Genomic DNA, 23,284 nt, shown 5'->3' with positions numbered 1-23,284 from the left:
AACATGTAATTGTATATTTCATTTAATTCTGGTACACATGCACATCTCTCAATTGGTAGTCTGTTTCCTACCTAGAGTTCTCACACATAATTTTCATTGCTGTTGTATTCATTCTTCAAGCCTTTTTAATTAGGTTTGTCTAGTAGACGAATGTGATTTTGATTAAATATTAATCTTCTCTCTTTTTTGTTTAATATTCGGTTGCACTATATCAATGAGATTTTTGAATTTATCTATGACAGGATCTGATATTAGTCTAACAAATGCATGTATAACAATAAAATATTTCAGAGTAATAGTCAATGGAAAAGCTATAATGCAATATTTAATGAAACATCATCTGTGTTTCCCATATAAACATAAATATATTTATATATGTGTGTGTGTGTGTTTATATATGTGAACTGGTTGCTCATGTAAGTGGTTAGGAGTTGATATGTTAAGAATCAAGACACAGGATGGAGGACAAAGAAAAGAAAAGCCTCATAAGGAAACCAAGACTTCAAGGTTGTGGATACTGAGATTCAACTGACAATGGGGTCACCACAGACAGATGAGAGCCACAGGTGGAGAAGACCTTGTGCCTCCCATGAGAAGAAAAGATCTCGAGGATGCCCACAAAGTGGGCATAGGACATGATGATGAGTAGAAAGGAATGACACCAAGGAAACCCACCATGATAAATATAACCAGTTCATTAACTTGAGTGTCAGAGCAGGTCAGCTTCAGGGAGCAGACATGTCACAGAAAAAATGGGGGATCACATTGTTCTCACAGAAAGACAATGTGGCCATGAGCACTGTGTGCAACATGGCATGGAACGTGATCAGCACCCAGGACAGTAACACCAGGCATGCACAGAGCTTGGGGCTCATGATGCTGGGGTAGTGCCAGAGGCAGCAGATGGCCACATCAAGGTCATAGGCCATGGTCAGAAGAAGGAAATCCTCCAAGTCAGCAAAAACCAGGAAGAAGTACATTTGTGTCAGACATCCTTCATAAGGGATGGAGGTACTTGGCTCTCCATGTTTTGCAACAGTTTAGGATTGGTCACCAAGGAAAAACAGAGGTCAGAGAAGGACAAGTTGCTGAGAAAAAATACATTGGTGTGTGGAGATGGGAGTCCAGTGTTATAAGGACAATGATGAGGAGGTTCCCAAGGATGGTGGTAAGGTACATGTCCAGGAACAGTGCTTAGAACAGGTAGTGGTGCTCTGGCAGGATGGGTATGTCCAAGAGGAGGACATGTAAAGTGATAGTTTGGTTCCTTTCTGTCATATGTTGTCTCCAAAATCTTTAAGAGAAAATAATATTGACACTTTGAAATCTAAATCAAAAGAACATGGTTCACCATTTATTTTCTGTGTTCTCAATAACTGTCTCATCTTCATCTTAATAATTTCTTAATGCCACATGTCTATAATCTCTGTATATTCAATGATTTTTCTGAACTGTCAATTACATCTTTCAGTATTATATCATTTCCTAAACTTTTTGTCTCTTAGCTTCTGAGATATGAGGTGGAATTTTTTTATCTTACCTGTCATCTTAACAGTCATCTAGGCAACTGTTATTGTCTCCTGTTCTATCAGTATCTTATATATTGATGGTCCTCAAGGATTCCTCAGACCCTTATCCTCTTATATTTTTATACATACTCCCAAGAAAAACTTCTTCTTCAATGTCTTACATTACTAGTCAAAATGCAAGCATAAATATTTCACTCACCTGAAGTATTCTGTATCCAATTGCTTCATAGTTGTCTTCTCTTGGGTGTGTCACAAGTAAGTTAAGCTCTATAGATCTCAAATGAAACTCAAGATATCATTTTTCTCTCTCTCAACTTCTTATTCTACTGTAATTTATTTAAAGCATTCAGGATTAAATGAGAAACAGTGGATTTCATTCATTCATTCCTTTCTCCTGCCTTCAATTCAAATCTACCAAGCACTAAAGATTCTCCTCTTCATTCTTCTGCTGCTTCACCCCTTCCTTTCACAAGACCATATTCCTGGAACAGGATGACATCTTGTCTTTCCTGGACTATTGAAGAAAACTCTGAATTCATGTCCCTATTTCCAAGCCTCAATACTCTTCACCTTAAATTGTTTTATTTACAGTGTGGCAGATCAAAATCTGAATACTGCATCAGGGGATTGTCATCACTCATAAAATAAACACAACCTTACTTTCAAGGGCACAAATGATACTTTAACACCTGCTGTCTGCCTATTTCCATAACTTCGCATGTCTCCACAGTGACATATACATTGTACTTTGAATTAAGGCTGGAATTGAATGTACTCAAATCCTGCTTCTTGTCTACTACCACTTGATGTTTTTACTGCCTATTACTTTGTTTCCTCTGTTGTCTCATCACAGGGCATTGCCCTTCATGTAAGCTAAATGAAACTTGCTCAACAAATTTCACCGCCCCAGATCAAAAGAAACCTGTGGCCATGTCCCCACAGCATCCTGTACTTATTCTGTAGCACTCAATTCCATTGATTAATTGTTTATAGCTGACTTCCTACAAAGCTATAACTCTATGCGTGAAAGTTTGCTTCTGCCTACATGACAGCAGCAGGGCCATTACCTGGCATGGAGCCTGGATTGAACAGTGTTTAACATATTTGTTAGCTGTGCTTCAGCTGAATGAAGCACAAATTCCTTATTTTTTAAAGGCAACACACTACCAACAAGTTAGAATAATTAATTCTCTTAAATATTCCCTAAACATAAATTCAGTACACTTAAACGGTTATCATTAAATTTCTACATAAGCTGGCATTTATGAAAAATGTTTGTGTACATGTAATTCAGGACTTACATCAGTAATATTGGTTACCCAAAATAAGATCCCTATGGTCCAATCCATATGATCTCATGGATATTGATATCAGGAAAGATATGATCAGCAATTATTAAATTGTGGGAAAAATTGAAAGAAGCATACATCTTTTCAAACCCTCACATGAGTTTTTCATCAGATGTATATACTATGTGATCTTTCATACTGTACACCACTTTAGTTAGGCCATGATAGCAAGTGTGTGTTACAAAGCAGTTCTACATGTTACTATGAAGGTATTTTTACAATGTTATTCACATTTTTATAAGTAGATTTAGAGTAAAGTAACTTATCCTATATAATGTGATAAGTTTCACACAATCAATTGAAAGACTTAAGAGAAAAAAGGCAGAATTCTGCCCTAAGATGACCTTGGAACTCAAGACCATGACACACACTCTAGTCTGCTATCTCGCCATGGAGTTATATAATTTGTCAGTTCCCAATAATCCTTAAATTAAATTCCATAAAAATCACACACAGACACACGCAGACAAACACACACAAATACAAACACACACACCTGTTTTCTTCTGGTCAACCCCCACTAATAAACTCCAGCATGTCTGAAAGCTGGCAAAGAAAGCAGAGGAGGCATGAACAGATTTGGAAAGCTCTTTCATTAAAACTCTATAATTGATGTGATGGGATAGTCTTCCTGCTAATGGTGTTTAATGCATCTGCATTAATAGTTTGTACAGTTGGATATTATAGTGTTGACTTATGTAAGGAAGGGACATTTGGGGAAAATCATGTGTCTTGTTTCTCCAAATTATGCTTTCCTATAAAAGAGTAAGATGCATGTCTTGTTTTGGACTGTGTAGAGGAAACACAGAGACCTCACCTGCAGGTGTAGCCACGTATGACTCAATGACTTTCACAATTTCAGCTGGGTCACCTGTAGTTTTCAACCTGGACTGTCCATAAGAATCACTTATGGCAGTGTTTCTAACATTTGGTGAACCTAAAAGGCATCCTAATCCAATAAAAACACTGTTTCTGGTTCTGTATCTCAGCTTCTATATCTTAAATGAGCATCCAGGTGATGTCAATACTCTGAATCAACAGACTTCAGTCAGTGGATTCAGTTGAGTAGCAAGTATATACATTACATTAAAATATAGAATACTAAGATTCCCAGACTAATTTCATCACAGTCTCTGATAGGGAGTCTGTCTTGATTTATTAAAGTTCTTAAATTGGAAGTAAAAAGTGTGGCATTGAGCCCCACCTCACACAACTGTTATTGTGTTAAAATGATGAGATCCTGGAAGAATACGTTAAAAGGAAGTAATAGTAATATACCTTGATATTAATAAAAAGATTATAAAAGTTGACCATGAATCACAATACGTTTACAATGGAGCAAGTCTTGGGAGGAAGAAATAAAGCAAATAGAAATGGTATCACAACTGAAAATTTGTCCTGCAGAATACAACTTAGTACAGTAAATCAGGACTCTCAGGCTGAAAGGACAGTAAGGCACATTCTCCTTTCTCAAATCTCACCTAGAATGTTTGAGAGTGACTCTGGGGCCATGACCCAAGACTTGGCTTCCTTTTATTCATTATAAGCACAGGAAGTAATAAGTTCTATATTCACTACGTATGTCTGAATCATCACTTCTTAATTCTCCCTTCCAGCCACCCATGAGCCTAAAAGGCTCTGCATCCCATCGGAGTACAGATCCTGAACTACCTCGTTAAAGACAAAGCAAATAACCAGGACCTCTCTATGATCAATTCTCTCTGAGTTCTCTATGAGTGTATAATTAATTATAATCTCTGATAATACTTGACTTTTCTTTAGGGTAAAGTGGAGATGCAGAAAAGCTCATGGACGGATATTGACTCCCTGACTGCTAAGGAAATGGACAGGAACTCTGTTGGACTACAGCATGATTTTGGGACAGTGAAAGATTATTGAGTAACTGCTAACATATTCAGAGAATAGTCAATGAATTATTCAAAATATCATAGGAGTATAATAAATCATCTTAAAGCAGAGTACCACCATGAAAAACACATGCTTCAGGATGATTCCCAAGTAACAGCCTCTGAGTATGACATTTCTCCTTGTACAGAGGCCCCAGAAGAGATAAACATGATAACACAATAACCAAACTTCTATGACCCATATGTGTATATATGCCAGTATATGGAAAGGATAAGAATAAGAGAATTACCTCAGATGTGGTTCAACTTTTTCTTTGGTCAAGATAACAAAGAAACCCAGATTCATACCCTTTCAATTACTTTTAATCCCTTTCCTCTCTAGGAAAACCCTAATGGCACTCACCACCACTATCATCACAAGTATTCTGTGTGTGTGTGTGTGTGTGATTACCTCCTAAAGTCATGTTCTCTGCCTGTTCTATTGGTCATGTTTCCATTGGTGACATTCATAACTCCTGCTTCTACTATCTGTGCCTCACACCTAAAGTAACTGCCTTGATAAGGTTCTGTACCTGATGATTTAAGGCAAATTTCCTTTTCTAGGGAATCTGCATCCTCTGCTTTTACCTTTATTTGGTTATTATAGATTTTATTAATATCATTTTGAGCATGGAAATGCTAAGTGGTGCTTAAGGATTTCAAACACAGTTCTGTTTATGTTCTCTAAAGTGAAAGGTTTTCCCTTGGTATTCCCTATCAATCACATCAGTGAGAATGATGCCTCTGATCTTTGTATATTGTTTTACATAAGAACCTGACATTCCTGGTTAATAGGCTCATTTTCTAATTTAGCAAAACTAGTGTTTCATCCCCTGCAGGAATACATGTAAACATTCACCTATATAAATTTTATGAATAAACAGATTTTTTAAAGATATTTTTCTATTCAATTTTAGAACATATTTAATGTCCCCCAAAGAACTCCTGTGACCACTAATAGCTACACTCCATTTTCCTACTACTTCCCTATCCCAGTAATACAACATTACTCTGCTTCATGTATTTATGGATTATCTATCCTTGATATTTCATATAAAATAGAATCATACTATATGTGTTTTTATGACTGCCTTCATACAATTAGCACAATGTTTTCAAGGTAGCAGTACTAATACTTCAATTATTTCTATACCATATAATATTACATCATATGGACATACTATATTGTGTTTAGCTCATCAATTGATGCTTGTTTCCAATTGGATACTATTATATATGGTGTTGCTATGAACATTCTTATATGCAAATTAATTTGAATATCACAATTACTTTAGGTACCTATCTAGGTGTAGAATTTCTGAGTCCTATAATAATTCTTTATCTTTTTGAGGACTTGACAAACATGTTTTTAGAACAGATACATCATTTCATATTTTCATCCACAGTGTGTTACATTTAGAATTTCTCCACGTTCTCAACAATTTATTTTTCATTTTCAAAAATAGAAACTAAACTAGAGGGTGACTATCTATTTTGGAAAGCATTTTATGCAAACATTAACATTCTTAGAGGATGACTGATGATGTTGAAGACCTTGTCTACTTGTTTGCCATTTGTGCATTTCCTTTGGAGAAATATTCATGGGATTCCTTTGCCTATTTTAGTTGGGTTGTTTGTGTTTTTGTTGTCAAATTGAGTTGTGAGAGTTCTTCCATATATTCTCTTACCAGGTGATGAGTAAAGGTGTTCTCCCTTTTCTGTGTTGTTATTAACTTTTCTGAAAGTATCCACTGGTGCACAAAAGATTTTCATTCATCTATTCCTCCATCTGTTGCTTGTGGGTGGATATTTGTCATAACCACAGGACCAGAGCCAATTGAAAGGTCATGAAGATATACACCTATGTTATCTTCTAAGAGTTTTATAGTGTCAGGTTTTACATTTAAATCTTTTTACTATTATGAAAATTTTGAGTTATTATACATTAATAACAGGAGAGGTTTTCCTTATGATGATTCCCTACATGCATATATTGAACTTTGAACAAGTTCATCTTTCCATTATATTCCCATCCCTTCTTCCCTCCTCTCCCACTTTTCAAATAGTATTTGATAGTTTTCATTATGCTGGCTCACTTAGGTTTATTTTTGGTAATGTTATGATGGAAGGTAAAACATCATCTTTTTATATGGATGTCTAGCTATCCCAGCACCATTTGGTGAGGAATTATTCCTTCTCCATTGAATGACCTTGGCTTCCTTCTGGAATACCAATTGATCACAGCTATATGTGTTTTTCTTTGGAATCTGAACATAACTTAACTCTTAACACACCACGAACTTCTATCTCCATCCTTATATCAGTTTTATACTATAGCTTTGGAGTTTTAAAATTGGATGATGTGAATAATCTTTCATGAATTATTTTGTATTTCTTAGGTTCTTTGCAATTACATATGGATTTTTGGGACAGATTTTCTTAAATGTTTTATTAGTGTATGATAATTATGCAAGGATCTTCATTTGACATTTCCATATATGTGTATAATGTACCTTGGTTTTGTATATCCCCTCCAGTATCCTCCCTCTTCTCTCTCCCCCTTCTTAAAGTGACTTTAGCAGGTTTCAATGTTTCATGTTAATACATGGATAGAAAATACATAACCATGTTCACCCTCCCTTACCCTCATCATTTACCCACTTTCTCCCAATAGTACACTACCCTTAACATGATCTATGTTACAATTTTGTTTTTCATTGTTCATCTGTTCATTGTTTGGTGGGGTTTTGCCTTGGTATTTTACATGCAACTATATTGTACTTTACAAAGTCTAACACCCTCTGTTACCTTTCTGTCCCCTTTTCCCCTGTAATCTGTATTTTCAACAGTTTTCAGTGAGTTGCATTGTGTCTTGTTCCTACATGGATGCAATGTATTTCCATATTATTCATTCTCTATCATTCTCTTCTTTCTCTCCTCACATATTCTCTATTAACAGTCCTGCTATTGGGAACATGTTATATAACCTCCCCTTAACATGACATGTTTTGTATTCCTGTCCTTTATTGTTTAGGTGTCTGTCCAAGCACATATTCTTAATCCATTTATCAGTTGTAGGACATGTGGGTTGTTTCCATAGCTCAACTTTTGTAAATAATGCTGCAATAAACATGCATGTGTAGTGCTTTTATTGAATTCTTACTTACATTCCTTTGAATATATGCCAGGAATAGTATTACTGGATCATATATGAGTGCTATATTTACTTTTTGAAGAACCTCCAGACTTCTTTCCATATTGGTTGCACTAATTTACATTTCTCCCAACAAATAAGAGTTCCTTTCCTTTGCATCTTGCCAACATTTGTTTTTTATCTTCTTGACAATCGCCATTCTAACATTAGTGAAGTTGAATCTTAATGTGGTTTTGATTTGCATTTCCTTTATGTCTAGTGATGTTGATCATTTCTTCAGGTGTTTTTTGCTTTTGCCCATTTGAGCTTCTTTCTTTGAAAATTTCTGTTCAGTTCATTTGCTCATTTCTTGAGTTTAGGTATTCGAGGTCTGTGTGGATTCTGATTATTAGTATGGAGGGAACTTCTTTCTCTCTTCTGACTAATTTAGGTCTACTGCATTTGAAATAAGTATAGATACTCCTGCCTGGTTTTAAGGTCCATTTGCTTGTAAAAACTTTTCACCCTTTCACCCTCAGACAATATTTGTTTTTAATGGCAAGTGTTTTTGTTTTGTAGTGAACAAATTATTAGGTCTTCTATTTTATTCCACCTCTCCAATCTATATTTTTTGATGAAGGAATTGAGACCATTAATATTCAGTGTTGATAATTGAATGGTATATGGTAATTCTTTCCATTTTGTTTCTTTTGGTGTGTATGTATGTGGCTGATTAATTGCTGATCTGCTCATCTTCTGAAATTTAATTATTTCCACACTTTCATAGCTATGTTTGTCTTCTTCTGTATAAGACTCTTGAGTATCTTCTGGAGTTCTACTTTAGTACTAACATATTGTTGTACACTCTGCTTATCATGGAAGATTTTTATTTCTCCTTCAATTATGAATGATAGCTTTGCTGTGTTGAGTAATCAAGGGTTGAAATTATTTTCTTCACTGCTTGAAATACCTCTTTTCATGTCCTTTTTGTTTTTAAGATTTCTGTTTAAAATGTGTGTTATTCTGAGGGGTTTACCTTTATAGATCATTTGATCTTTCTCCCTTGCAGCTTTCATTATTTCTTTTTTTTTAGTACTTAATGTTTTATTTGCTGTACTTAATGTTTTATTTTGGTCATGACAGTTTGGTGTCCTAGAGGCCTGCTATACCTGGATTGGCATCTTGTCTTGAGATTTGGGAATATTTTGTTGTATATATTTCCTGTTTCTTCTTCTTCTACTTCCTTCCTTTTCTTCTTCTTCTTCTTCTTCTTCTTCTTCTTCTTCTTCTTCTTCTTCTTCTTCTTCTTCTTCTTCTTCTTCTTCTTCTTCTTCTTCTTCTTCCTATTCCTCCTCCTCTTCCTCCTTCTCCCTCTCCTCCTTCTCCCCCTCCTCCTTTCTTTGTTCATGCTTATAGGTTTGTTTTTTTAATGGGTTACAGATTTCATTCTTTTCTCCATGGATTCACCTGCTTTTTCTCATTATAACTACATTTCCTCAGGTCTTTGCAATCTTTTCTGTATGGAATCATCTGTTTTTTCTGATTATAACTACATGTCCTCAGGTCTTGACATTCTGCCTTCCATTTGTTCCAGTGTACTGGAGTGACTTTCAACTATATTTTAATTTGACTTTAGGATGTTTTCAATTCCATAGTTTCCATTTTTGAGAGTCTATATCTTTTTAAATTCCTGCTTTACATCTCATGTTGTCTTCCTTACTGCATTTATCTCTTCTTTCATCTTCCTTGATTTCATTCAAATGTTTATTTGTGTCTTCTTTGAGTTAATTTACTTGTTTTTGTGCCTTCTTGAGCTCTTTATTCATATTCTCTTGGATTTCATTGACCTGTTTTTGCATCCTCATTAAACACCTTAATCATTCTAATCATCATTCTTTTAGCTATCTATCTTAACTATCTATTACATCCTTTGCACTAAGATTGTTCCCCTTTTGAGGAGTCATATTCCCATGCCTTTTCATATTTTCCATGCTTTATTTTCTGACTTGCTCATTTCTTATTGATTAGTTGGTTGGAAGTTTTAGTCACCTGAAATCTTTCCCTTGGCTTAATTTCTATGTTATGGCAGGGTTGGTTGTAAGGTAAATAGTTGTGTCATTTTTGTCCACTGGTCTGAGTTATAACTTAACAGAAACATATCAAAGACTTCAATACCAAACCACATATTCACATGAAATATCAAACCCTTGGCAGTATTATCTAAAAATAGAAAGGTGTTGGAAAAATAAAAGTTGTTTACATAGAGATTAAAATTTAGATAGTAGAGTAATGGGAATGAGAGAGGAGATAAGAAGGAGGTTGGAGAGAGGGGGAAAAGAGGTTAAAGGTGTCGGGGCTGCAAATTATTAAAACTCTAATGTATGTAGAGGTGTAGTCCAGTTTTTGTGGAGGAGATGTTACTTTCAGAGATTCAAGGATAGAAAAGATGGGAGTGATACAAGAAAGTTGTAAAATAAACCACTAATTAAGTGGTTTGTAAGAAAGTGACAGGAAAAGTGGTGAAAAAAGGAGGAGAAAAATCAAAGAAGGAAATTAAAAAAGAGGGAGAGGATTACAAAAGTAAGGAGAAAAAATTTGGAACAGAAGAGGGATAGACAAATTAAAACTTTAACAAAAAGGAATAAAAAAATTTACTCTGAATTTCTTCCTTGTTTAGAAGACTGAGTGTCTTCTGTGTTCAGTCAGTACCCTGGATGCTCTCCTCCAATTTTTGTCCCTCAGGCTTTTGCCTATAGCTCTCAGGTGTTCCCTCAGGGTGGTGCCCCTCCTCTACCAGGCAGATCTGAGTCCTTTTTAGGCAGAGGCTTTCTCTTGATCCTTGACCTTCCTTAGTATTGATAAGGTGGGTTGAGTAGCAAGCAACTCTGCTCCTCCCTCACCAAGAAAGTTGGGGGGCCTCCACTCAGGTCATTTAGCCAAAGGCACTTCTTGGGGGTAAGGAGTGGTCAGGTTCAGCTTACTTACCTAAGAACTTCTTGGAGTTGTTCCACTGATTTAGTATTTCCCACAGGTTGAGCTCAAGATAGTCTAGCCTGCACCCTCACTGTCTTACTTTGTATACAGATTCACAGGTTGAGGTGAAAGCTGTGACAGTCCTGTGCAATCAGGCAGGTTCAGGATATTTCACTCAGTTTATTAGATCAAAAGTTTCCTCCATGGGGATCAGTCTGATTCCTGCAAGCTGAGCTGGGCTGTGGTAGCACTCAGAACTCAGGGAGCAGCTGGCTCACATGAATGTTTGCAGACTCTCTCTGGTCTAGGAGGGATCCCCAGGCCATTGGTTGGTGATTGTTTCCTTTCTCTGTAATGTATGACTCCACAGGCTTCTGCAAAGCTCACAGCCTTGTGTGTTAATTTTAAATAATTCAGTTGGTCCTTGTGGACTGGAGACTACTCTGGTCCAGGCACAGAAAAAGTGAAAAAAAAGAACACCCACCTACAAAACTGAGGTGGTGGGATTGGTGGGAGATAGAGTGGGCTCCTGACTGTGCCCAGATGCCTAGAGCATATTTGTGCTTTAAAAGGCTTATTTAAAGGTTGTAAATTTTACATATTTTCTGTCTGTATATTGGCAACCTCTTATTTAGTAAACTAACCCGACATCTACCCTTGCCAGGAACCTAAGTTTATCTTTCAGGTTTCTGGACGCTTGTTCATCTGGAGGCTGCCAGCAATCCACCATCGTGCTTCTAATCCCATTTGTTATTATTTTGTTTGGATAATCTATTAGTTGATGATAATGTACTGTAGAAGTCACCCACTATTATCATGCCTGAGCCTATCAATCTTTTTAATGCCCAGTAGCATAGTTTTTATCAAACTTGGTGCACTAATACTTGTTGCATAAATTTATGATCACTTTATTAATGACATGTTCCTTTTGTTAACATGTTGTGATCTTCATCTCAAGTTATTTACTAATTTTGGCTTGAAGTATACTTTTTAAGGTATGGATTTTGTATTCTGCTTCATTTCACATTCCACTTCCTTAGCATATTATTTTTGATCCTTTCACCTTTCAGTGGTTTTCTTTGCTGCACTATCTTCAAAGGTTTCTTATTTTAAGGTCCTTAAGGCACTTTGAATTGGTACTTGTACAGGGTGACAGACCTGGATCTAGTTCCAGTATTTTGCATGCAGATATCCAGTTTTCTCAGCAACATTTGTTGAAGAGGCTGTCTTTTCTCCATCATATATTTTTGGTGCCTTTGTCAAAAATCAAGTGGGCATAGCTGCATGAATTCATATCAGGGTCTTCTATTCTGTTTCTCTGGTCTTCATATCTGTTTTTGTGCCAGTACCATAGTGTTTTTATTGCTATGGCTGTGTAGTATAGTCTGAGGTTGAGTGTTGTGATACCTCCAGCGTTGCTCTTTTTCCTCGATATTGCCCTGGCTATTCACAGTCTATTGCTTCCAAGTGAACTTTAGGATTAATTTTTCAATTTTGGTGATGTATGTCATTGATATTTTTATGGGAATTGCATTGAATATGTAGATTGCTTTTGGTAATATAGCCATTTTCACTATGTTGGTTCTACTAATACATGAGCATGTTAGATATTTTCATCTTCAGTAGTCTTCATTTATTTTTTTCCTTCAATAGTTTTCCTTGTAGAGAACTTACATCCTTTTTAAAGTTTATTCCTAGGTGTTTAATTTTTTGAGGCTAATGTAAATCGAATTATTTTTCCTATATTCTTTCTCAATCTGCTTATTATTGGTGTATAGACAAGCTACTGATTTTTGTAGATTTTTTTTGGTGGAGTTTTTTGGATTTTTTAGGTACAAGATCATGTTGTTTGCAAAGAGGGATAGTTTGACTACTTCTTTTCCAATTTGTATTCCTTTTATTACTTCTTCCTGTCTTATTACCCTGGCTATTAATTACAAGACTATGTTGAGTAAGAGTGGAAAGATTGAACACCATTGACTCATTCCTGACTTTAGAGGAAATGGGTTTAGGTTTTTCTCCATTTAGTATGATGTTGGCTTAAGCTTGTCATATATAGCCTAATGTTGAGGTACATTCCTTCTATTCCTAGTTTCATTAGAGCGTTTATCATGAAAGTTTGTTGAATTTTCGTGAAGGCTTTTTCTGCATCTATTGGGATGATCATGTGTTTTTTGTCTTTGCTTCTGTGAATATGCTGTATTACATGTAATGATTTGTGTATGTTGAACAATCCCTGCCTCCCTGGGATAAAACTAACCTGATCATGATGCATATTCTTTTTGATATGTTGTTGAATTTGACTTTCCAGTATTTTGTTGAGTTTTTTTTAATCAACATTCATTAAAGAGATTGGCTTGTAATTCTCTTTTTTGTTGTGTACTTGTCTGGTTTGAGGATGAGTATGATACTGGCTTCATAGAATAAGTTTGGCAGTGTTTTTCTGCCTTCTATTTCATGTTGGAAGAGTGTTGGTATTAGTTTTTCTTTAAAGGTCTGGTAAAATTCAGCAGTGAATCTGTTTATCTAGGAGTATGAGCTGTAGTATTATGTCATCTATATGAGATCTTTCTATGTTTTTAAATTTGCATTCACAAGCATAAACTTTCCCTGTAGCATTGACTTTGCTGTGTCCCATAGGTTCTGATATTTTATGCTTCCATTTTTATTAAATTCTAGGAAATTTTTGATTTACCCCTTATTTCTTCAGTGACCCACAGATAATTTTGTTCAGTCTCCATGTGTTCTAGTGTTTTCTGTAATCTCTTTTGTTGAGTTCTAGTTTTATTGTATTGTGATCTGATCTGATAAATGGGGTTATTTCAATTTTCTTATTTGTTAAAACTTACTCTGTAGCCTAGGATATGGTCTACTTTGGAGAAAGTTTCATGGGCTTCTGAGAAGAATGCTTTTGCAGAATGGAATACTCTGGAGACAACTGTCAGGTCCATTAGATCTACGGTGTCATTCAATTCTAGGGTTTCTTCATTGATTTTTTTGTCTGAATCCATATGTATGTATGTATTATAACCCAGACTGTTTCATACCCTCTATTTTTCTCCTTTGTATCTTAGTCTCCTTTTTATGGTGATTTCAACAGGCTTAAAAATCCTGTATTCATTCTTGTATAGGAAATACATCAACCATATTCATCTTCTTAACTTCCTTCCTTTATCCTGCCTCTCTTGTGTGTGATATCCCCATAGCATGACCTTTTTTTCATAATATTGCTTGTATTTTTATGAAGTCTATATTTCATATATGAAAGAAAACATGCAGCCTTTGGCTTTCTGAGCCTGGACAACTTCACTTTAGATGATGTTCTCCTGTTCCATCCATTTACCTGCAAACAACAAAAATGCACTATTCTTTATGGCTGAATAAAATTCCATTCTATATTAATACCACATTTTCTTAATCCATTCATCAGTAGTGGGGCATATTATCTGTTACCTAGCTTAGCTTTGTAAATAATGTTGCAATATGCATGGCCATGCAGCTGTCTTTATTATAACCTGGCTTACATTTCTTTGATTATATCCCTAGAATTGATATTGCTGGATCATATGACAGTTCCATTTTTAATTTTCTGAGGGCCCTCAATATTGTTTCCCATAGTGGTTGTATTAATTTACATTCCCACCAACAGTGTTTTTCCCCACATCCTTGCCAAAAATTGTTGTTTGTGTTCTTAATTATAGTCATTCTAACACTGTGAGGTGGACACTTAGTGTGGTTTTTTTTGTTGATGGTACTGGGGCTTAAACTCAGGGCCTTCACCTTGAACCACTCCACCAGCTCTATTTTCATAAAGGGGTTTTCAAGATAGGGTCTCACAGAATTATTTGCCAAGGCTGGCTTCAAACCACTATCCTTCTGATCTCTGCCTCCTGTGTAGCTAGGACTACAGGCATATGCCACCAGTACCCAGCTTAATGTGGTTTTGATTTGCATTTGCTTTATGGCCATGGATGTTGAACACTTCTTCTTGTGTTGTTTTGGCCACTTGGACTTCCTTCCTTTGAAAAAACTCTGTTCTGTTCAGTCGTTTGCTCATTTCTTTAATGGGTCATTGATTTTTTGGGGGGAGAAGTTAGTTTTTTGAACTACTTGTATATTCTGGTTATTAATCTCTTGTCAGATATATAGCTGGCAAAGATTTTATACTATTCTGTGGGCTGTCTCTTCAATTTTGTGACCATTGATTTTGTGTGCAAAGGCATTTTATGTTCATGTAGGCCCATTTGTCAATTCTTTCTCTTAGTTGCTGAAACATTTGAATTCTATTGAGGAGGTAGGATCCCTTCTTATTTCCTCTTATAAGTTTGTCTGATATATTAGAAAGTCATTTTAATTTTAATATACTTTTTGTCACTGAAATTTCTGCTGTACTAGGCCACTGAGATTTCAGAATTTATCTATGACAAAACTGGTGTTACCTTAACAACCACATGGAGAGGAATAAATAAAATATTTATTTTATTTACAATATTTCATAGAATATATTATGTTTCAACAAAATTTACAGGCAAAGAAATAATGTGAAATTGTATTAAACAATATGTTTGTATATAAATAAATAAAAATTGTACAAATTTCTCTATATATATATGTATCTGTGTACACAGATGTAGATACATATGTTCACAGAAATAGAGAAGTGGTTGCCCAGATAACTAGTGGGAAGTGACATCATAATTCAAAATATGGAATAAAGACTTGATTAGAATCTAGACTTCAAAGTTCTGTGTTTTGAGATTACTGGACAACAAAGCCTCAAGTAGAAACATCCACCAGGTAGATGAGAACAGTGAAGAGCTCTGGAGGAAGGTCAGTTCTTCAAATGGAGATGTGGGGATCAGCAGAGTACATGAGAGGGTGAAATGAATGATCAGTTAGATGGAACTATGAAGGAAACAAAAGAGCCAAGGTTAGAAACCCATTTAATACCATAGTCAGGCTATGAGTTTATAAAGAATAGAAGTTTCCATTGAATTAATACAATAAGAAGAAATTGTGGAATCCAGAAGTTGATGTTCTTGTACAGACTCAATAATTGGTCTCATGTGTGACATGGGAAGAAGTTGTTGAACTTCATATTTTTAATCTGTGAAAGAATTATATATGCAGATATATATTTGCAGTCAAAATATCAAACAGAGGAGAGGTGTTCTTACAATTGAGCACTTATTTGTTTGCTTCTGACACAAATTCATTGTTTTTTCTCTTACCTGCCAGATTGGTCATCCTAGGGAAAGTAATTGTCTCCTCTTCTATCAGTGTATTAGATGTTGATGCTTCTCAAGTTTTTTCTAAATTCTATAATCTCATAATAATATATAGCTCCCCTAGTAAAATGCATCTTCTTCATGACTTAAAGTGTCATTTAAAACTAAGCTTAGACATCTAACTTATATATCCTTATTGGATTTCTTTTCTTTTTTTATGGTATTCTGGTTTGAACTCAGAGCTATACACTTGCTATACAGGCACTCTACCACTTGGACTATTATGCTCTTAGATACACCTCTGATGTAGCTGGGATTTTCCATGTGCCACCATGCCTTGCTTATTGGTAGAGATAGGGGGTCTCATTAACTTTTTCCCGGATACTCCTTAAACCATGATCCTCCAAATATCTGCCAACTTTTACTCCATTGAAGCTCACAGCCTACTGAATTGTGGTTCCCATGTTCATGGTGGGTCTTCTCTTTTCAGTTAACCCTCTCTGGACATGCCCTCAGGGACATACTCACAGTGTGCTTTCTTCCTCTTGTAGGCATTTCTCAATTCAACCAAAGAATGTAAGGATGGTTCAACATAAAAAAAATTGGTAAATGTAATAAACCACATTAATAGGATTAAGAAAAAACACTTGAACAATTCAATAGATGCAGAAAATCCTTTGACAAAATTTAACAACCCTCCATCATAGCAACATTGAAGAAATTAGGAAGAGAAGGAACATATCTCCATGTAATAGAGGCTATCTATGACCAATTGATAACCAAATATATACTGAATGGGCAAAACTGAAAGTATTTCTTCTAAAATCAAGAATGAGACAAAGGAGGCTGGGTGTGATGGCATGTGCCTTTAATCCCACCTACTGCGGACATGGCAGAAAGAGGGTCATGGATCAAGGACAGAGCATAAAATACAGTAATACCAATGGAATGAGGGAGGTAGCCAGGAAACAGTTTAGGAGCATGAATATGGTCCAAAATGTGTACACATGTATGTAAATGCAAAAATGATACCTACTGAAAATATTCCAGAAAGCAGGAAAGGTGGAATAAAGGGGTGAATTCAAGTATAATATATTTGATACATTATAAGAACATTGTAAATGCTGCAATGTAAACCAACCCAGCACAACAATGAAGGACAAAAAATTTGAGAAAAAATACTCAAAAATAAAAAACAAGTTAGTAGCATCTATTCTCCACAATCATGCCAAAAATATACATTGGAGAAAAGGGGATCCCTTTAGCAAGAAAGCTAAGTATCTGCATGTAGGTGAATGAAACTAGGTCACCATATTGCAAAAGACAATCTGATTTATGCACATTATTCTGAACTAAATATGAATCACATTAAAACACTTTGTTAACAATATCTAGAAGGAGTATTTGCAAAATTTTTTTTATCAGGACCTAACCTAATTGACACAAAAAATTAGCTTTTACTTATGGTATAGACCTCTGATGAGGAACTCAAGTGAGGATTTGAAGAAAAAGTTATGTTTCTTCTTTGCATTTCTCCCATCATTTATAAAATTTTCATCATATTTCTTTCTTTCCACTTCAATATAAATGACTTCATGTGGATTGAGGCATAAAATTATTTGGTTTGAGCCATCTTTATTACTGAGAAGAGTAGTGTATCTAAGGTACCCTAACAGTAGTATATCTAAATTACTTTGAAAGTTTTCATGAGTACAGAATTACATCTGTGAAATTGGCCATAGAGTGTCAAAATTTATTACCAAATGGTTAAGTCTACTTACATTGATTTTGGGGAGAACTTAATAGGAGTAGTAATTCTAACTTAATGGGAGTTTACTGCCTTTAAAGTTGAAAGAATCTATGTTTCAGGTTAAATGACAGCTGAAAACCATTTATAAAACACAGGCCACATTGAGGCATGATGCAAAGTATTGGCCTTGTGGTAGTCATTAAGGCAGACATGGCCTTTCCTGAATGGAGTTTACAAACTAGCTAGAAGTCAACTGTAAACAAGTGATCAAGGATATTGACCACTATGGAATGACTTCAGGATGCTTTGGGAAGAGGCAGCACTTTATGTTATGGTCTTTTGTTTCTTTTGTAAATCTAAAGTTCAAAATTTCTTGATTTCCCCTGTTCTCAAACTGTATACTACTTCCATATATACATGTATCAGAATTCAAATTGGTTCATCTCTTCTACTTTTCTTGTTTCTACTTTCATCCTCTTGTTATGGTAATTTCAACAGGTTTGAAAATTCTATATTCATTCTTTGGGGAAAGAGTGCAGGAGGGTGAATACGGTGAAAATATTGTGAATACGTGTATGTAAATGGAAAAATGAGACCTATTGAAACTATTCCTTGAATGGGGGTAGGAGGAATAAAGGAGACTGATGAGGGGGTGAATTCAGACATAATATATTTGATATATTGTAAGAACTTTTGTAAATCTCAGAGTGTGTCCCCAATACAACAATAATATAAGAACTGTATACTCTTAATATTGCCCTTCCTTGCATTTCCATGTCATGGTCCTCTCCCTAGAGCCAAGTACCTTATGGTATTTGCATAAAGATAAACATATAGACAAATTGATCAGAATGGAGAGACTACAAGTAAACTTGCACATCTTTAACCAACTGGCTTTTAACAAGGTGTTATGAACACACATTGGAGAAATAACAGCATTTCTGAAAAATGCCAGCAAATTGAATATCCACATGCAGACATATTTTCATGAATAAAATCAAACCTCTATCACTCCAGTACAAAAATCAACTCAAACAGATTAGAGCCTTAAATATATGACCTGACACTATGGAACTACTAGAAGAAAACATAGCAGAAATAGTTAAAAATATGGAAATGGGTAGTATTATTTGAACAAGACTCCAAAAGTAAGGAAACAAAAAAAAAACTTATTGCATCAAACTAAAAGTCTTCTGCATAGGAGAAGATGCAATGAACAGAGTTAAAGAGACAACACACATTATGGAAGAAAATATTTTCAAAATATACATCTGATAGGCTCTTGATACATAGAATATGTAGGAACTACAAAAACTACTAAAAAGGTCCAATTTCAAAGTAAGCTTTAGGCCTAATAGACATGTCTAAAAAAGAATTCACAAATGCACAACAGATATATGATTAAAAAATACTGAACATTGCTAATTGTCAAGGCAGTGCAAATCAAAACTGCAATAAGTTAATGAATAAGGATGACTATTATAAGAAACATTAAAGATAACAAGTGCTGGCAAGGATGTAAAGAGAAGGGCTTCCTTGCAAACTCTTGGTAGATATGTAAATTAGTAAAGTGATGGTGGAAAACACTATGGACATTCTTCACAAACTTAAAAAATTTAACAAGTGAATAATCTAGCACTATGATTTCATGTGTACATCCACAGACCTGAAATTCAGATGAACAGTGGGTTTCTGAAGAGATATCTGCACTCCCATGTTAAATGCAACAGGATAACAGCTAAGAAACGGAAATTACCTACATACTCATCAATCGATGAATGAAGAGATGTGGTATATATGCAGTGGAATAAAATGCAGACATAAAAGAATGGAATACTGTCATTTGTGAAAACAGCAATGGAACAGAAGATAATTATGCTAAGTGAAATGAACCAGATACAGAAAGACAAGTGTCATGTGATCTCAATCATATGTGGAATTAAAAGAAAATGATCTAATTTGAGAATGGAATGGTTATTAGCAAGCAGTACACAGGGTTGGAGAGGGAAAGGTGAAGAGAGGGGGAGCTAAGTTGTGGTTCAATAAAGACAAAAAGTTGCCAGTCTGTTGCGAATAGGGTGAATATAGATTAAAGTAATTCATTGTATTTTTCAGAAAGATAGAAGAAATTATTTGTTTTAAATAAAAGTATACATATATCATTATTTGTTCTCACTGTATAATATCACTATATAAAATTTGTTCCCACTATAAAATTATAAATGTTTGAGGACACATTTATGATTAACTGTATTTAAATATTACTCAATATATAGGTGTATCAAAGCATTACACAATAGCCAATTAATATCTATACATCTGTATGTATAATTTTTATGTCTCAATACATAATTTATAAAGACAAAAATAAAAACAAAGTAGTTTTTATTTTATGGGAACATTTTATATGTCATAGCATCATTTTATACTCTCAGTAGAGAATTTGGCTCCTTCTCATAGCTCATGCCCTAAATTTTAATTGCTATTGAATAATAATATCCATTCTTCATGTCTTCTCATTAGTTTTATTCTAGTGAAGAAGAGAGTGATTGAACTATCAATCTTCTATCTTGACAATGATACTTTTGTTTAATTATGTCTCTGGGATTTCAGAGTTTATATATGAAAAGAAGTCGTGTTACCCCAAAGAACATGCAAGACAAACTATTTCAGAACAGTATTCAATTGAAAAAGTATAATGCAAAATTGTATTTACTAATCCTAGAGAAGTAGTTGCTCAGTCAACTTGGCGTAAGGTGACATCACAAATAAAGATATAGATTAAAGGACAAAGGAAATTAAAATTAAACCTAGAATTGAAGTTCGTGTGTACTGAAATTTAACTGCCCACAGAGCCTCAAGTGGAAGCATCCATGGACCAATGAAAAGATGAAAGGGAGGCTTTTGGAGAAGGTCAATGCTTCATGTAGAGATGTGGGTATCAGCAAACAGTATGAGAGGATAAAGGGTATGTGGTTGATTGCCATGAAGACAAGGGACTACTAAGGAATTAAATGGCCAAGGTTGAAAATCTGATCCATGCCACAGTGATGCTGGGATCAAAAAGAATTATTGACAGTTTGTGTGCTGTGTAAAACTTCCTTTGTGGAACCTTAAAGCAAAAATACTTTAAGGAGAAAGACATCCTTAAGAACTGACTTTTTATTAGCTTCTAGCTGCTTTTATTGGTCCTGGAGGAATAAATTTTATGGTCTTGGCTATTAATAAATTCTGGATAAAGAAAACATTTTATAAATAATTCTATCATACAAAAGGGTTAGAATTTTTGCTTAGGGACAGAACAGTTTAGGAAGATAATATATACATGAAAAGAAAGAAGAGATATGGTAAATCTGAGTTAAATTGATGTTAAGAGGATGTATGGTAAGGGTGTAGGATAGTGAATGTAGTGGATATATTATGTACTCATATATGAAAATGAAAAAATGAGACATGTCATAACAATTCCAGGATTGTGGGGGGATAAAGGAGAATTATGGTGGGGTGAGTATAATTATGATATATTGTAAGAACTTTTGTAAAGGTCATAATATACTCCCAAGTATAACAATAATATTATAGCATATATTATAATATTATTAATATATTATATAATATATATATACATATATACATATATATTAAAAAGACCACATGACAGCTTAGTTCTAATTAGGCGAGGAAAATAAACCACTCCATAACCATCCATTTTTAACACAGAAGAAACAAAAAGCTCAGAAGAGCATAATGTAAAATTATTTTTATTCAAATGCATTTCACAAAATACTGATAACCATTTGAAAATGTATAATGAAATTCTAAATTAAAATGCTAAAAAAATCAAAATCTATTCAGGAAGAACATTTAAGAAATGTTAGAAAGGGGCTATGAGGATGAAATATTTGGAGGACTATTGAAATGATAATAACAAAAAGCAGAATTCTGGATAAAATGACAAAATCCCTAACATTAGAATGTAGGGAATGAAGAGCACATAACATAGTAGCTCTTACACTATAACTTTCCAGGTTCACCTGTGCAAGACAGAACAGGGCATAGTGAGGTAACCAAGACCTAGTTCAGCTAGTTAAAACTACTCAGCTAAACTTCTATTTTACTGTATTGAACAATTCTGTGCATGTGATTTAAAAGAAACTCCTGTGATAATGGAAAACAAAATATTCCAGTATAATATTCCAGTATAATATCAATAGTTTTAGTTAATAAAATATGTGATATTTCCAAGTATTGCAATCATAGGCAGAATAGAATTTTTGTTTTACAAAGGACTCTTCTAAGGGCATCCTTCCTTAGGCTGTAGATGAAAGGGTTCAGCATGGGAGTCACCACTGTGTACATCACAGCCATGACAGTCTCCTTCACTGTAGAATTATTAGATGATGGGCATAAGTAAAGACCTATGATTGTCCCATAGAACAGTGACACAACAGACAGGTAGGAGCCACAGGTAGAGAACACCTGTGGATGCCCTGAATATAAAGGACCTTGAGGATTGAGGAGAAAATTCGTGTAGAGGACATGATGATGAACAGAAATGGAATAACACCAATGAGCTCTCCTGTGATAAATATTAACTCATTTACATGAGTGTCAGAGCAGGGCAGCTTCACTACAACAGATAAATCACAGAGAAAGAAGGGACCATGATGTTCTCATAGAAAGACAATCAGGCCATGAGCAAGGTGTGCAACATGGCATGGAATGTGGTCAGCATCCAGGACAGCACCACTGTTCACAAGCAGAGCTTGGGGCTCATGATGGTGGTGTAGTGCAGGGGGAAATAGATGGCCACATAGTGGTCATAGGCCATGGCCTCAAGGAGGAAGCTCACTAAGTCTCCAAGGAACAGGAAGAAATAAATACATTTGTGTCAGGCAGCCTGCATAGGGAATGTTGAGTACTTGGGTCTGTATGTTCTGTAACAGTTTAGGAATTGTCACAGAGGAAAAGCAGAGGTCAGACAAGGACAAGTTGCTGAGAAAAAAATACATTGGTGTGTGGAGATTGGAGTCCAGTAGAATGAAGACAATGATGAGGAGGTTCCTTAAGATGGTGGTAAGATACATGGTCATGAACAGGATGTAGAACAGGTGCTGTTTTTCTGGTTGGATTGGTAAACCCAAGAGGAGGAACTCTGTGATGGTAGTTTTGTTTATTCCAGTCATGCTCTGTCACTAAGGGCTTTACAAGAATATAATATTATTCCTTTAATGTCCCAATAAAAATAAATACATTTCCATTCTTAATAATCAGTTGTGCCTTCAGTTCAATAATTACAATCAATAAATGCCACTGTATAATTATTAATGGCTTTTCATTAACTATCTATGATATCTTTCAGTACTCTATTTTCTAAATTTCTCTATTACTTGCCTGAGCAATCACCCTGTGCAG

The 23,284-nt window shown here is 35.0% G+C and overlaps 2 pseudogenes; both read right to left on the bottom strand.

Annotated features, from left to right (window-relative positions):
- Nucleotides 1-502: 502 nt before the first annotated feature.
- Nucleotides 503-1,278, bottom strand: LOC109675157 (olfactory receptor 1-like; annotated as a pseudogene).
- Nucleotides 1,279-22,123: 20,845 nt separating this feature from the next.
- On the bottom strand, nt 22,124-23,055 carry LOC109675155 (olfactory receptor 1468-like; annotated as a pseudogene).
- Nucleotides 23,056-23,284: the final 229 nt, after the last annotated feature.

The sequence above is a fragment of the Castor canadensis genome, chromosome 11, assembly GCF_047511655.1.
Source record: "Castor canadensis chromosome 11, mCasCan1.hap1v2, whole genome shotgun sequence".
Lineage (NCBI taxonomy): Eukaryota > Metazoa > Chordata > Mammalia > Rodentia > Castoridae > Castor > Castor canadensis.
This window is presented reverse-complemented; position numbering and strand designations above follow the sequence as displayed.